This window comes from Austrofundulus limnaeus, unplaced genomic scaffold (genome assembly GCF_001266775.1).
Source record: "Austrofundulus limnaeus strain Quisiro unplaced genomic scaffold, Austrofundulus_limnaeus-1.0 Scaffold604, whole genome shotgun sequence".
NCBI lineage: Eukaryota > Metazoa > Chordata > Actinopteri > Cyprinodontiformes > Rivulidae > Austrofundulus > Austrofundulus limnaeus.
Window position 1 is genome coordinate 8,757 of NW_013953006.1, and position 6,312 is coordinate 15,068.

General features: G+C 35.8%; 1 protein-coding gene across 1 annotated transcript in view; it reads left to right on the top strand.

Moving 5' to 3' along the window:
• Nucleotides 1-583: 583 nt before the first annotated feature.
• Nucleotides 584-6,312, top strand: part of LOC106531189 (leucine-rich repeat and immunoglobulin-like domain-containing nogo receptor-interacting protein 1) — a 154,126-nt gene continuing 148,397 nt past the window's right edge. The window contains exon 1 of the mRNA XM_014026968.1: nt 584-717. The gene's annotated coding sequence lies outside the window, so the exon portion shown is untranslated. The remainder of the gene's footprint in view (nt 718-6,312) is intronic.

The following is a 6,312-nucleotide window of genomic DNA, read 5'->3' on the forward strand; positions in this document are numbered from 1 at the left end:
ATTGTGTAGACAGTGATTCAGGAATGGTCACATATTGGATTCAAGTTTTAACGCCATTTAATCCTAGATTTTTATGTATTTTTTAATTGCCATTTTTTGTCTTCTGTCACATTTGGGTATTTATATCAACCAAAAATCCATACTTACATTTTGAAACAAATGGTTCAATTTCATTACCATGTAAGAAAACATGCTACTTTATATAAAAGATAAAATACGTTTTTAAACATATCTGTTTTTGTCTTTCTGGTGATCTATTTTATTTTAAATACAGCTTATTAATAAACCCCATTAACAAAATATGAGTTATCTTTGAACAAATGGAAAGTTACATTTTCTCTCCTGGCCCTGAAGACAGTATAAGTTGATGGTTACTTCAGTACAGGAGCTTGGGAACAGTTATTTTATGGCTTCAAGGTACATGGAGTTTTCAACTTAGTTTGTTTCCAACAGAAACATTTTTCCTCACTGAACTAAAACTGTTACACATTACATTAATATTGTGTTTATATGATACAGTGAACTACAGTGTAGATGAAAATAAGATTTGCCCTGTTTTTTATTCTTGCAGGTGGCTGATGAACTGAAGAGGGACTGCTGCGAGGATATGTGGGTTAGGTTGAGACAGTCTCCAGATCAAACCTTTAGTCTTCAGCCTTTTCCACAGTAAGCACCTCCTGTAAGACTTTGGAATCAGAAGGTCAGCAGTTACTACCTGTAAGTATCATTCTGTTCATTTTTGAGAAAATGCTGCTGATTAATGTGCAGTTTACAACATACACATTTGAAAATGTTCTGATTTTGTTTTGTAAGCTTTGTATCACCATCATTGCTTCATCCACTTTAACTTTGGGACCACAGACAGGTGTGCTGAAAATGTCACCTGTCTGTAGGCGAGATGTATTAAGTAGCAGGTGGTCACTTTGTCCTTGAAGTTTGTGTGTTAGAAGAAAAAAAAAGGTCTAATGTTTGTATTTGAGTGGCTTTAAGAGCAAAACTGATGTGTGGACTGTTGGTACAAAGCCTCTCCTAACTGTAGCTGTCCTGGGATATTTCTGTTCACTGGTCCATCCTGCAAAAACTGCGTCAAGGAAGGAAATCCTGTAAACAGACAGCAGGTTTATCTGTAACAGGTAGCACTTAACAAAAAGGCTTCTGTAACTCATGTTACTACAAAAACACAACCCTCTTCCTCTGAGCAACAGATTGGGTTTCAGCATTCAGTTTATGTGTCTGAACAGTTTCCTATTTCTTCATTTACACACTTCATTACTTCATACCACACAAACTAAAATAATAGATGGACACAGAATCCAAGTTTGTGAATGATGCAATAAGATCAAGCACCGTGTGGGATTTTAACACTGACTGGAAAAAGGCAGATTTATTTAAGAATCATTTTTAACACTTTTCAATCATTAGTATTGTGATTATAACATTGCATGTCAAACCATCTTGATAATTTTGTTTAGTTTTAAGTTGGATACTGTGAAGAAATTCATTTATGTTGTACAGTAGATAAAAAATGAAACAAGTAGTTCCAGTTTGAGATCTCAAGATTGTTTCTTGACAGTTTTGGTTAAATGAAAATGTCTGTTCAATGTAAAAATCAGAGTTTTGAGTGCCATAAAAAGGACTTTAAGATTTTAACTTATAAATCTAATTAATCTTAGACTGATATAGAGAGTTTAGTTATTCAAAACTGCTCAAAGGGATACTGGTTCCAATAAGAGTGTAATGTAGTGTTATTGTGCCCATGCTGGTCTTGTTACTGCCATAAAAATTTAAATAATAGTTTTATTTTATAAAATGTGGATGCCCTGGGGCCTCATGTATCAACGTTGCATACACACAGTCTTCAGACACACGTCTTAGTCTGTGTCCTGGTCTGAAAGTGACACGTCCAACTTGAGGCGTTGAGAGCATTTTTGCTGCTCAAAACACATTCGGTGTGAAGATTAGGGTCCTGGGTAGAGCGTGAGGTGTTGTGGAGGCAGTGTATCTATAATGTACACCCACACACACAAATGTAGCTTTGTGGCCAACCTGAGACAGGACTGACCACACTGCAATGTAAAACATAGTAATCTAAAAATAAGATACTACATTGTGTTCTGAATCTTCTCATATTAAGTGAAATAATCTGCCAGTTGGCATGTGCACTTGGTAAGACTTCTTGCAATTAGAAGTAGTGTTGTAGTCAAGACCACCTAACCCAAGACCAAGTCAAGACCAAGACCACAGTGTCTCAAGACCGAGACAAGACCAAGACCAGAAAAAAAAGTTTCCTATTGTCTACACATGTACAGTGGGGTAAAAAAGTATTTTGTCTCATAGTTGAGGTATAACTATGATGTCAATCACAGGCCTCTCTCATCTTTTTAAGTGGGAGAACTTGAACAATTGGTGCTGACTAAACACTTTTTCCCCACTGTAGCTAACGTAATATATAGGGCTAATATTGACAAAGTCTTTGTGTGAGGGCAGAGGAAAGAATGGTTGCTACAGAAGCAGATTAACGTTAGTGACGATAAAAGTTTAAAGTTGTCCCCATCGTCTCTGAAAGTGAAGCACTGCTGAATGTACAAGTTGCTGTACGCTTTCTCCTGGTTCACTGTAAAAAAATTAAATGCTGGATTTAATTAACCATGTTATGTTACCTGGTTCCACTTAACTGTGTTGAGTAAATTCAAAGCAATACACCAGTTTTTTAACCAAAGAACATGAGTATATTGCTTTGAATTTACTCAACTCAGTTAAGTGGAACCAGGTAACATAACATGGTTAAATAAAACCCACATTTCATTTTTACAGTATTGTTGTTTTACAATGATATTATTTATGAATAATGTAGCCAAATATTTTACTTAAAATTTTGAAGACATCCTTTACCGCTCCCGGAGAACCACTGCTCACTTTCCTGGAGTGAATGCGAGTGAAGAGAGTGGGGATGGGTGACAGCCGCCAACAAAAATACATAAATAGCAATAAGTCAGGTTTGGATTTGAATCAGTAGCTACATTTTAATTCAAATGAAAGCAAGATTGTTTACTATTAAATTGGACAGTTGTGGTCTTGACTGGTCTTGAAATAAAATTCCGTGTCCTCAATGTCCGAGACAAGACCAAGACCATCAAAAACTGGTCTTGAGACCGGTCTTAAGACCAAGACTAGTTTCAACTACTACAACACTAATTAGAAAAATTTCCAAGCTACCAAAAAATAATTTGGGCCGATAAGGTTGGGTTAGATGGACACTTTTTGCAGTGTGGCTTCAGATGTGATTGTACAAAGCCATGGAAGCAGCCTGGACATGATACCTGGGAACGTAGCTTCATTCTGACACAGGCAAAGGGACATTTATAGCGTAACACATGTTTATAACCTTTGTTTGATCATCTTCATACTGAAAGTTTTCCATTTTTACTGTGATCCAACCATTATCAAAGCATGACCTGGCTCCAGTGTGAAGAGGGGTGAACAATTCTATTTTTTTATTTTTAATTTATGTACATGAAGATAATACAAATATGAATGATTTCTATCAGACTAGAATAATTGTGTCGCCTTCTACAGCAACCAGTTACAGAACGTGTATTACTGCAAAGCCCTCACATTTACGATTCACCTTTAATTTGAGACAGAATAAGACGTGCAGAGGAGCATTACATGTGCTAAAGAGTTAATGGATCGAACTATTGATGTTGTCCAAGAAAAAATTATATCTTTCTTAGATGCGCATTCCATTCCACATGACAATGATGCATTTACATCTCTGATGCAGGAACTGGAAAGTGGAAGGACTATGTTTGATGATGTTGACACTCCTTATAAGATGACCAAATATTTTTCTGATAAAATGTCTCTTGTGAAACCAAAAGAGGTATTCCTGGGACATAGGACAGACACTACCAGAAAGAATGGTCAAATGGCACAAGTGTTGATTTCAGACACTTTTCAGTATATATCTATTATTGACACCATCAGATTTCAGCTGTGAGAATTTCCAGCAGGTGTACGTCAAGTCTAATAGAAGTATAGATGGTAAAATGCGAGACTATTGTGATGGTGCACAGTTTGCTACTCATCCACTGTACAGTAAGCATCCAAATGCCCTGCAAATACAGCTTTATGTTGATGATGTAGAAACTGCAAATCCTTTAGGCTCTAAAACAAAAATACACAAAATGGGAGCTGTGTATTTTTCTTTAAGGAACTTGCCAGCACATTACAACTCAAGTTTGGCAAATATTCATTTGTGTGTCCTTTTTAATTCAATGGACAGAGAGACATTTGACCAAATACTGCAGCCATTGTTAGAAGACATAAAAATTCTTGAACATGAAGGCATTGCAGTACACATGGGAGGTAAAACCCATTTGGCTTATTGCACAATTTGCCTTTTGACAGCTGATAATCTCACTTGTCATTCACTTTGTGGATATTTGGAAAGTWTCTCAGCTAATGCATTCTGTCACTTCTGTTTAGTGGACAAACAAACTGCTCAAAGTGTCTTTGATGAAGATTACCTTGAAAAGCGTACTAAAGAAAATTATCACCAACAGGTCATGGATAACAATCCTACTTCCACAGGCATWAAACAGAATTCTTGTTTAAATGGACTTTTATACTTCCATGTTACAGAGGGTGTCTGTGTAGACATCATGCATGATGTGCTAGAAGGTGTTGCCCCATTGGAAGTAAAACTCTTGCTAAGACAGTTGATATATGAAGACAAAGTATTGACATTGGAAGAGCTCAACAACAGAATATTGAGCTTTGATTAAGGCTATGTGAATCAGAAAAACAAGCCATCTGTTATATTAAATCTAAGGACAAATGAAAATGCTGTCAAACAAACAGCCAGTCAGATGTGGTGTCTTCTCCTATTTTTACCACTCATTTTGGGGGATCTTGTTAATCCACTTAGTTTACTTTGGAAACTCTTTCTTCTTCTTATGGACATATGCAGCATTACATTTGCACCTGTAGTTACAAAAGGACTGGGAGTGTTTTTAAAGCAGTTGATAATAGACCACCATAACTTATTTAAAACACTTTACCCAGAAAGGCCCTTAATCCCAAAGCACCATTTCATGATTCACTATGGAAGAATGGTTGTAATGTTTGGACCTCTTGTTAAGTTGTGGTGCATGAGSTTTGARAGTAAACACTGTCCTTTGAAACGTCAAGCACATGTAGTCTGTAACTTTAAGAACATATCCAAAACACTGGCTTACAAGAATCAAATACAGAGCATGTACAGCTGGAAACTTGGCAGTCCACTTGCTAAAGAAATCACAGTTCCAACTGACTTTCCAGTCATGGTAGGTTCTCTACAACACAGCAATTTGCTCATTGAAAAGTTGCAGAGAATGAAGATTTTGGCATTTCAAGCACCATCCATGTTGCACACATAATTAGTGTGTTTGGTCAGACCTACAGACCAGGGGCTGTTGTCCCTCTTAAATATGATTTAAGAGGTGAACTTGTTTTTGGCGAAATAGTTCACATCATTCTAAAACGTGAAGGTTATTTGTTGTTTCTCAGATGTTTGTCAGTTAAGTATTTTGACGACCATTTCTGCAGTCTCTAGGACTGATGTCTATGAAGTGGTTAATATAAATGACATTTCTGATGTCAGACCAATAAGCCTGACATGTTTCCAGGGAGACAGATTATACTTGAATCCCAGGTACAAAATTGTTTAAGATGATCTAAAATGAGACAAAGCACTGTTATTGTAATGTATTAACCAAAATGAGTTTTGTTGTTTATCCTTAAAATGTATTTTTGGAACATGTGAGAAATGAATTGGTTTTGTATAGAGAAAAGTTAAAAAGATGAAGTTTGTTTTAAAGTCAAAGAAGTTTTAAACTGTTAAACAATTTAAAGATGTGTTCATTTTAAAGTGTTTTTAAGAAGTTGAGTACATGAACTTAACATGCTGTGATTTTTTTTGTCCATAGTAATGTTAAAGTGTACAATAAAAGCTTATTTTCTACAAGATCAGTTCCATTTTTTATTTAATTACCACATTTAGCATGTTTTAACACAGCATTGTGTCTATATAAGGGCAACACATTTTGTGTTCAATTTGACACATTTAATGTGTTAATAATGTCAACACAACAGCTGTGTTAATAATTTTAACACAGTCAGTCAGTGTGTTTTCATTCTGCTCTTAAAAAATTCAATCTTGGAATCAGACTTTAGCTGGTTAATTAGCTGGGCTACAGGGAGACAGCATTCAAGTCTACCAACTTTGTCTTTAAAAAAACAATAATTAAAATGGGAAGCGCTCCGAGCACC